General features: G+C 45.3%; 1 non-coding gene across 1 annotated transcript; it reads left to right on the top strand.

Moving 5' to 3' along the window:
* Positions 1-8,412: 8,412 nt before the first annotated feature.
* trnas-gcu (transfer RNA serine (anticodon GCU)) lies at positions 8,413-8,494 on the top strand. Its single transcript has one exon. It is a non-coding gene; the product is annotated as a tRNA-Ser (tRNA).
* The last annotated feature ends 1,947 nt before the right edge of the window (positions 8,495-10,441 follow it).

The following is a 10,441-nucleotide window of genomic DNA, read 5'->3' as shown; positions in this document are numbered from 1 at the left end:
TGCAAACAGACCCCACCACCAGGGATATATATTCCTAACCCTAACCCTCCCCTTTCCGCCTTCCACAAAGACCGTTCCCTCCGTGACTACCTGGTCAGGTCCACGCCCCCCTACAGCCCACCCTCCAATCCTGACACTTTCCCTGCCACCGCAGGAACTGGAAAACCTGCGCCCACACCTCCTCCCTCACCTCTCTCCAAGGCCCTAATGGAGCCTTCCACATCCATTAACGTTTTACTTGCACATTCACTAATATCATTTATTATATCCGTTGCTCCTGATGCGGTCTCCTCTACATTGTGGAGACTGGGCGCCTCCGAGCAGAGCGCTTTAAGGAACATCTCCGGGACACCCGCACCAATCAACTACACCGCCCTGTGGCCCAACATTTCAACTCCCCCTCCCAGCCTGCCGAGTACATGGAGGTCCTGGGTCTCCTTCACTGCCACTCCCTCATCACCAGACGCCTGGAGGAAAAACGCCTCATCTTCCGCCTCGAAGCACTTCAACCCCAGGGCATCAATGTGGACTTCAACAGTTTCCTCATTTCCCCATCTCCCACCTCACCCTAGTTCTAAACTTCCAGCTCAGCACTGTCCGCATGACTTGTCCGGAATTGTCCTACCTGCCTAGCGCCTTTTCCACCTATCCACTCCACCCTCTTCTCCCTGACCTTTCACCTTAATCCCCTCCCCCAATCATGCATTGTACTCCATGCAACTTTCTCCCCACCCCCACCCTCCTCTAGTGTATCTCTCCACACTTCAGGCTCACAGCATTAATTGCTGATGAAGGGATTCTGCCTGAAACCTCGATTTCGAAGCTACTCGGATGCTGCCTGAACTGCTGTGCTCTTCCTGCACCACTAATCCAGAATCTGGTTTCCCGCATCTGCGGTCATTGTTTTTACCGCCTTGCAGTTATTCCCCACGCTGTGTCACACAGCAGGGTCCTCCGGTGAAATGAACAGCCATGAATGACATGTAGTTCAGTCTGTTGGAGACAGCATTTCGAGATAGATACAGTTCCCTATTATTAGAACAAGCATGATGAATAATCTCAGAGAGAAGCAAGTGACAGGGATTTACCGTGGACTCGATGAGCTGAACGGCTTCTGTCGGCACGTGAATGACGTCACGTCTCTGCCGTCCCTCTCCCTGTCGCTGTGACAGAAGCGTTGAGGGAGAAATAATGGCTCTTTTTAATCTTCCCTTGCGCTTTGGACTTTCTGAAGCCTCGCAGCTCCTGGCTGTGGGGATGGTCCTCAGTGAGTGAGGGTTTCATTCGGAGTCGCTTCATCAGGGACAGTTGGGACTCAGATGTTAACTGATGCCCGATTGCAGCAAAGAAACTGACGCCTCTGAAACAAAAGCCTTTCTGCTGGATTGTTCTGCGAAGATTGATTCTGAACATCAAATGGGCAACACAAAAATGCACTTATTTGAATTCTACTGAGGGAAGAGAGTCCACAGCCCATTTCTCTCTTTCCAACCAGCTCAGCACCTTTCTCTCTCTCTCAAATAAATGATTTTTGGAGGAAGTTCGCAATCGATGTCGCTAAGTTCCAGCGGCGCTCTTGCACCTGGCTGTGCCCGTGAGAGGAAGCTTCAGAGCATATCCGCACTTACATCCCCTCATAATGCCTACAAGTGGAGGGAAATGGCTGAATACTCTGCCAATAGAGACAGCTTAGTCCCCGGGGATGGGATAAACAGCACCGTCCCAGTGGGAACATTCTGCAGATCAGACACATTCCACTTTATCATTCAGATCATACCAGAGTGAGAGCGCTCGAGAAGTCCAAGCGGTCGCTCGTACCTGTGCCAACTCGGGAGTTGAGAAAGATTGGTGAAAGTGGAAAGTGGATTTGTTCACGTTTCAAGTGTTTCCATGAAGCAGGAAGCAGAAGATACACAGTGAAGTGATTGAGATCTGACGACAGGAGCAGCAAATAAGTTGTACAGCACAGGGGAGAGCTTTGAAGTATTGAATTCTGGTTGATGGGACGATCATGCTTTTACTCGGCCATGCTGCTACAGAAGAAACCATGTCAGTGTCTCTCAACATTGTGATGTCGCAGGCTAATATCGCCATTGTACTGCAGGGAATTCCTTTTCCCAATGTGAGGGCAGTCCATATGTAAAGGTGTAGCTCACAGAAATAATTCCACTGCACTTCAGTCTGTTGTATTGTCTCCTTTCCACTTGACCTGTCCTTGTGCCTGCACTGATGTTGATTTTTTTCCTTTTGCCTGTCTTTTACAGTCTGGATGATGTGATGCAATTGTACTGTTCCATCTTCTGATAGAATGTTCCACTTCACTTCAGCCCGCCCGAACTTCGCTATCTGATACCATTCCCGTTGTTTAGATGGTAAGCGCTCGTCTCAGATCCAGCCTGCCCTCACCCAAAATAAATGGAAAACTCAGTCGCACTGTGATCACTGCAAGCGAGGGATATTTTCACTCTAAGGTCATTGACAATTCCAAGGATAAAGTTAGGACTGCAGATGCTGGAGATCAGAGTTGGTAGTGTGATGCTGGAAAAGCACAGCAGATCAGGTAGCATCCGAGGAGCTGGAGATATCAGGTTTCAGGCTTAAGCAATTCATCTGGAATAAGGCTTGTGAGTCGGGGCTAAGAGATAAATGGAAATGGTGTGGGGCTAAGGGGAAATAGTTGGAAAGCAATAGATGGATGAATACGAGGGAGAAGAAAATAAGTCAGAAATAGCAGTGATGGAATGGGTCGAGAGGGCTGTGCCGAGTTGAAGGCTTGGGTTTGGGGGAGGGGAAAGGAGGTAACTGTTCAAATTCACATTTATCCCGTGTGGTGTTATGGTCCCAAGTCGGAATGTGTGGCGTCCATCCTCCAGGCGTTGTGTGGTAACGGTTTGGCAGTGGAGGCGTTCCAATACCTGTATGTCTTTGTTGGGGTAGGAGGGGGAGTTGAAGTGGTCAGCCATGGGACGGTGAAGTTGGTGGGTGCGGGTGTCCCAGAGATGTTCTCTGAAATGATCTGCAAGAAGTTTTCCTGTCTCCCTGACGTAGAGGAGTCCACACTGGGTGCAACGGATTCAGTAGATGACATTGGTAGCTGTACAGGTGAATTTCTAATGGATGTGGAATGATCCCTTCGGGCCTTGGCTGAGGTGAGGGGAGTGATGTGGGTGCTTGTTTCGCCCTTCCTTTGGTGGCAGTGAAAGGTGCCAGGAGAGGGTTGTGGGCTGGTGGGGGCATGTGTGGACCTGAAGAGGGGGTCATGGAGGGAATGGTCTTGACGGAATGTTGGCAGGGCTGGGCAGCGTAATATATGTCTGGTCATCGTGTCTGTGTGGAGATGGCATCAGTGGCAGAATATGATGCGTTTATGCGGTGTTTGATGGGATGTAAGGTGAGAACCAGGTGGTTCTGTCCTTGTTGCGTTGAGAGGCGTGGCTTCAAGGGTGGTGGTGTGTGAAATAGAGGTGATGAACTCGAGAGCGCTGTCAACCACGTGGGAAGGCAATTTGTGATCGTGGAAGAAGGAGACCAACTGGTTCTTTCTGAGGTGTAATTGGTCATCCTGGGAACAGATGTTCTGGAGGAGGAGGAATTGGGAATAAAGAATGGCGTTCTTACACGAGATAGGGTTGGAGGAGATGTCGTCGAGATACATGTGGGAGTCGGAGGGCTTGTAGTATATGTCTGTAATTAGTCAGTCGTCAGAGTCGGTGATGGAGAGGTCCAGGAAGGTGAGGGAAGTTGCCAAGATGATCCAGATACATTTGAGGTCGGAGTGGAAGGTGTTGGTAAAGCTAGTGAGCAATTCAACCTCCTCGTTGGCGCACCAAAGTGGCCCCAAACATTCATCAATATAGAGGAGGATCAGGTGGAGGATGGTGCCTGTGTAACTGCGAAAGATGGACAGTTCCGCGTATCTGACAAACAGGCAGGCAGAGCTAGGTCCTATGCGGGTGCGCATGGCTACCAGTTTCGATGGAGGAAGTGGGAGAATTGGAAAGCGAAGTTGTTGATTGTGAGGACATGTTCAGCCAGGTGGATGAGGATGTCGGTGGAAAGGCACTGGTTGGGATGCTGTGAGATTAAGAAATGTAAGGCTTGCTGACTTCTGTCACGCAGATGGATTTGTACAGGGACTGGATGTTCATGGTGAAGATGACGCGTTGTGGGTCAGTGAAAAGAAATTCTTGGAGGAGGTGAAATCCATTGGGGTGTCACGAATGTAAGTGGGCATTTCCTGAAATGGGGAAAGAGGATTGTGTCAATTTAGGAGTAAATGATTCGAATGGGACAGGCTCAGGATGAGAGAATAGGTCGACTGGGACAGTCAGGTTTGTGAATCTTAGGAAGGAGGTAGAATCGGGAATTCCGCGGTTCACGGACAATGAGGTTGAAGGTTGTGGATGGGAGATGCCCAGAGCTGATGAGATTGTGGATGGTCTGGGTGATGATAGTTTGGTGAGGGGAGGAGAGTTTGCAATCGTGGTCTGTAGGAGGAGGTGCCTGCGAGTTGGCACCTGGCTTCAGCTTTGTTCCTCTGCCCGACTCACAAGCCTAATTCCTGATGAATGGCTTATGCCTAAATCGTCCATTCTTCTGCTCCTCGGATGTTGCCTGACCCGCTGTGCTTTTCCAGTACAACACTCTCCACTCATTCATTATTACTGTCTGATATCACAGTCCCAGGTCCATGCTGTCTGTTTGATTCTACTGAGCACTGTTCTCATGGACTGCGACAAAATCTGCCAATCTGTCACAGAAACAGAAATTGCTGTTAAATCACAGGTGTGCTGTTTTTGTTTGATTTTCAGCATCAGCAATTTTTTTCATCTTGTTTTTTTATTTTCTGCCAATATGATTTTGCTAAAGATTACGTTAAATGTTTTAAATATGACTGTGCTGGAACGGCCAGATTCCACCAGCTGGCTGCTTTTATTTGGTTCACGTGGCCAATGCCTTTCCATTTGGTCACCGCGCCCTACAGCTGCACTGCATATAAATTGACAAAATTGTGGCATTCTCTCGGATTGGTAATCAGGAGCGAGATTGATTGAAATATTGAAAACTTAAGATAAACTGATAAAATACGGGATATAAAACGGGAAACTGAAAGGGAAAGAGAGAACAGCGAATGATAATTTTTTGACAAAACTGAAATATAATTGCTCAAGATTCAGAAAGTTCTTTCATCCACAAACATACCATAATATGGAATGTAATTTTTGGGACAACCAATGCAAGCAGATTGCAAAATCTTAGTTTTAAAGTCTTGCTGCAACTGTTTTGGTTTTAATGAACGCACACATGGGACTCAGTGCTTCAATGATCTGCTAAAATGGAAAAGGAAATCCTTGGCTTCGAGGATACGTGGGGAATGTTGACTGATTCATCCCAGTAATGGCAGGACCGTCCTCTGGAAGCGTATGAGTAAATTTTTTCAATGTTCCATGGAGTTTCGACTGAGTGGTGAAGGTAATGTCTCCATTCACTAATTAATCATTCAGTAAAATTCAACACAGCGACTCATGAAATGATGAACAAATTGAACAAGAACACGAACATCCGATACACAATAGCTACGAGAATTACTGTGCGAAAACTGTTGATTTCAGATTCACGGTGGCCTTTAGTGATAGCATTTACTGTCCAGAACCAGTCTGCATTGGAATGATGGGAGACACCCTATGAAGTACTTGAACTTCAGTCGCCTTTAGAAATAGCTGAGACTGACTCAGGACATGGGCATTTCGAGATGTTGGCCTTACAAACCTATCAGACATTCCGTGGAAGAAGAAAGGAAGACATAGAAAATTCTCATCTCCATCGAGACGCTGTTCATGAACTGGATAGATAGTAATTTACCTTATTGGAGTTTATAAATTGAGGCGTCATATTTAAAAAGCAAAGAGTTCATAGCGTAACTGTAAAATCTTTTTGTCACTCTCAGTGGGAACATTGTGTGTAATCCTTGTCCTCATTCTTCACCAAAAACATGTGAAGAAGTTAGAAAGGGCACCGACGCTGTTTCCTGGATAGCAAGATATTAGAAAGCCAAGTGACGTTGTTTACTGAGACATAACAATATCAGAAAGGATACAAACGGGATGATAGAAAGAATGGAGGAGTTTATTCACGAGATTTGGAAATGCTGGATGCACAAACACGCAACTTTGATGTAAACAAATGAGATTTTCACATAACGCGAGGTTTGAATGAGTAAATCGGGGAAAGTCCCTCTTTCTAGTGAACAGACATCTTTAGTTAGAGCTTGAAAACCATTAGTGAATGATGAAGAAAAGTTTGGATGAGAGTTTCTTCCACTCAATAGAGTTATTTAAATCATGAACGACTTTCCAGAAATAAAACGTAGAAGCTGACTTCAGAGCGTTTTAAAAGATGCACGATCAAACGTACAAGGAGAGAATATACCATTGAGTGAAAGTCAGTGTGGTTGCGTGACAATTTAGAATTTGTTGACTTCAGACACAAAGATATTTCATGAACACGTACAACTGAATAAGACTGAGTATAACAAGTTCATGGAGTGGTAAGGTGTGGCGTATTGTTCAAGGTGAAACTCTGTAAATGGATCTGATGTCGTAAAATAACTGCAGACGGAAGTTATATCCTAATGAGTAGGAATTGAATCGTCACTTGGAGACGCGGCACCTACTTTAAAGATTTGACCACATTCACATGATGTTATGTATATTTCGTTCATTCTTAACTCCACCCAAGAAATCCACCAAGAAGACTCTGTCCTTTTGTATTGTTAACCCTCTTCACTTCTCTGCAGCACGCCATTTCAGATAAAATATGCTCAGACCTAAATTCAGTTCAATACAATATTCAAACGGTCCTATGTGATTTCTTTTTTTATTATTGCAACAACCTTTGTGTTTTTGCAACAAACTGTGAAACATGAAACCAGTTCAACATCTATTTTCCCGGAATTTAACGCAGTGCACATGGGAAACGTTATCCACCTGCTAAAAAAATCACCTTAGGCTCTCTCTCTCCACATATGTCTCTTCACGTTTTAGATACTTGCAGTATGTTTGTTGATCAAGGAGTCATTACCCAGAAAAGGTTGTTTCTCTATCCACAAACACGGGTATTTTCCCATCAACTTAGCTTTGCTCAATATCACCTTCTGTCCGTACCCCTCAATACGACGACAAATTGAAGCTGCTCCATGTGAGGCTCAAAATTAAACATTCGGCACAGCACACCCCACTAAACTGAAACAGAGATACCGTGTACTGGTCACCTTCAGCACAGGAGCAACACATTAATGCTTACCTCCACATTCCTGGTTTTACCTTAACGTTTGGGAAACCGAGTTTCTCTGATTCCGTGGCTAGTAACGGGGATTATATGATCATCTTCACCAGTGGTTCAGTCCCTGAGTGAGGAAAGTGGTGAGGTACTCATTGTAAAGATGGGTAGATTGATGAAATGTACAATTTCATCTTTTGCCTTCACTAACCCATGAGCTTTTTATTTTGTTTTGCATCTGTAGAAATCTTAAAATCTTCATCTTGAACAGACTCAATGACAGGTCTCCATTGTGTCTCTGGCATCAAATTTCAAAATGTAAACCCCCTCTGAATTCTTCCACCTCAGTCCGCTGTTTGGGAAGTGTTCCTGTGGTGGGAAATGCACTTCCCCGTGTGTCACCTGCTGCTCCCCGCATGCGCACTGGCACTGCACTCATTTTCCTTCTGACACTTGCTCACTGTGTTGCTGTGATCATACAGTGACTTGGTGTCGCACAGTGCAGGAAAATGATACAGATCAAGATTTTTGCATTGTTGCCTTCAATTGTCAGTTTAGCCTTATTTTGGATTTTGAAATTGTCTGTTCTGTACACAAGTGCGTGTCAAAAACATCTGAGCGGAAGTTAGGTGTTCCGAATAATGACATTGAGCACTATGCACTCTCCTCCAGTCTGGAAAACAATTCCTCACAGGCAAGTTAATAGACAATTTACAGCAGGTGCAGGAGTAGGCCATTCTGCCCTTCGAGCCAGCACCACCATTCATTATGATCATGGCCTGAACATCCTCAATCTGTATCCTGTTCCTGCCTTATCCCCATAACCCTTGATTCCACGATCCTTAAGAGCTCTATTCAACTCTTTATTGAAAGAACACCTCCTGCTGTCTCGGGTTCTTCATTCCGTTGACTTCAAATCTTCACAGAATTCAACAGACCTTGTTACATATTCATTTCCTCATTTTTGTTCAGATTTGTGTGACAGTGGGAGTGCACATGCCCCACAACCCAGGGGTCAGACCATAGTCTTGGAACCGTACTATGTTATTTATCATTTTACCAACACCAGGGAGAAATAGCTGCTGCTCTGCATAATTTACCCAATTCAATTATTCGTAAGGTCCGAGCATCTGTGATGAGGTGGCCGAGAGGTTAAGGCAATGGACTGCTACTCCATTGTGCTCTGCGCGTGTGGGTTTGAATCCCACTCTCGTCGCTGTCATCAATGGCATTTCCGTGGAGCTGTTTTCAGATGATCACAGCTGTCGTATTGGAACGCTAATGGTCAGTTTATATGCATTTACGCTATTCCAAAATTTCCAAGAACGGTTTGAGCCTGTTGACTAAACTGTGTTGAAATGTAGGTTGCATTGGGATAATGAAAGGGAGCGCAGTTTCCTTTTGCAAATCAAGTTGCTGTGAACGTTTTTTCGTATGAAAGACATCCAGGAAAATCAAATACCGAGAGCTGCGAAGTGCATGTTTATGCAAAGGGATTCTTAATGAATGTTTTGTCAGATGAAATCTGAAGGAGTTTGAGTAGAAGTAATTCATCCTGGTGAGAAGAGCACAGCGAGACAGCACAAAATGATGGCGATACTTCAAAGGGGCAGGGCGTGGGTGTAGGGGCACTGAGAACTGGCAGTAAATGCACAGTGGAGAATTGCCAATGTTGGTGCCGTGCATGGGCAGGGAAAGACTGACACATTGGTCTCGCCCTCGCCCCTTGCTCTCGCCATTGATGAATGCTGGACGTAAGGCACAGATAAACACAAGATGTGGGAAGCAAGCTCCCTCTCGTTATGCACACACTGGATGCATCACATTGAACTATGAACAACTGGAGAAATCAGCATGTTACCTTTAGGGAGTGAAACTAAACTGTGGATCAATGACCGCAGATTCATGCAACATAAACATGAAAAATAATTTAAAATGTAGGGTGAAGTTTTGCTTGCTCAGCTGTAGCTTTGATATCCAGACGTTTCATTACTTGGCTAGGTAACATCATCATCAGTGGCGACCTCCAAGTGAAGAGAATCTGTGGTCTCCTGCTCTCTCTTTATATCTTTCTCCTCGATGGGGTTCCTGGGGTTTGTGGTGATGTCATTTCCTGTTCGTTTTCTGAGGGGTTGATAGATGGCATCTAGATCTATGTGTTTGTTTATGGCGTTGTGGTTGGAGTGCCAGGCCTCTATGAATTCTTAGGCGTGTCTTTGATTAGCCTGTCCCAGGATAGATGTGTTGTCCCAGTAGAAATTGTGGTATTTTTAATCCGTGTGTCGGGCTACGAGGGAGAGAAGGTCGTGTCTTTTTTTGGCTAGCTGGTGTTCCTATATCCTGGTGGCTAACTTTCTTCCTGTTGTCTTACGTAGTAGTTGTGACAGTCCTTGCATGGAATTTTGTAGATGACGTTGGTTTTGTCTTTGGATTGTTCTGGTTCTTTTAAGTTTGTTAGTTTTTGTTTGAGAGTGTTGGTGGGTGTGTGTGCTACTAGGATTCCGAGGGGTCTTAGTAGTCTGGCTGTCATGTCTGAAACTTCTTTGATGTATGGTAAGGTGGTTATGGTTCCTGGCTGTGTTTGGTCTGCTTGTCGTGGTTTGTTCTTGAGGAAAGTGTGGACTGTATTTTTTGAGAATCTGTTCTTCTCGAATACATTGTAAAGGTGGTTTTCCTCTGTTTTCCGAAGTTCGTCTGTGCTGCAGTGTCTGGTGGTTCGTTGGAATACTGTTCTAACGCAGCTTCGTTTGTGTGTGATGGGATGGTTGCTGGTGTAGTTAAGTATTTGGTCAGTGTTTGTCGGTTTTCTGTATGCACAGGTTTGTAGTTCTCCGTTGTCTTTTCTTTCTACTGTGTCATTCAGGAATGCGAGTTTGTTGTCGGTTTCTTCTTCCTTGTTGAACTTTATGCCTGTGAGAGTGTTGTTGATGATGTTAAATGTCTTTACTATCTTGTTTCGTTTTGTGATGACAACGGTGTCATCTGCGTACCGGACGCAGATTTTGGTTTGTTTGTTTCTAGGGCTGTTTGTTCTAGTCTTTGCATTACCGCTTCTGCTCTGAATCCTGATAGCGGAGGTCCTATGGGTGGGCCGTTGGGGGTTTGTTTGTAGACGATGTTGTTGAAAGTGTAGTGGGTGGTGAGGCACAGGTCCACAAGCTTC

This window comes from Chiloscyllium punctatum, chromosome 12, assembly GCF_047496795.1.
Source record: "Chiloscyllium punctatum isolate Juve2018m chromosome 12, sChiPun1.3, whole genome shotgun sequence".
Lineage (NCBI taxonomy): Eukaryota > Metazoa > Chordata > Chondrichthyes > Orectolobiformes > Hemiscylliidae > Chiloscyllium > Chiloscyllium punctatum.
The sequence above is the reverse complement of the archived record's forward strand: the minus strand, read 5'-3'. Positions and strand labels throughout refer to the sequence as shown.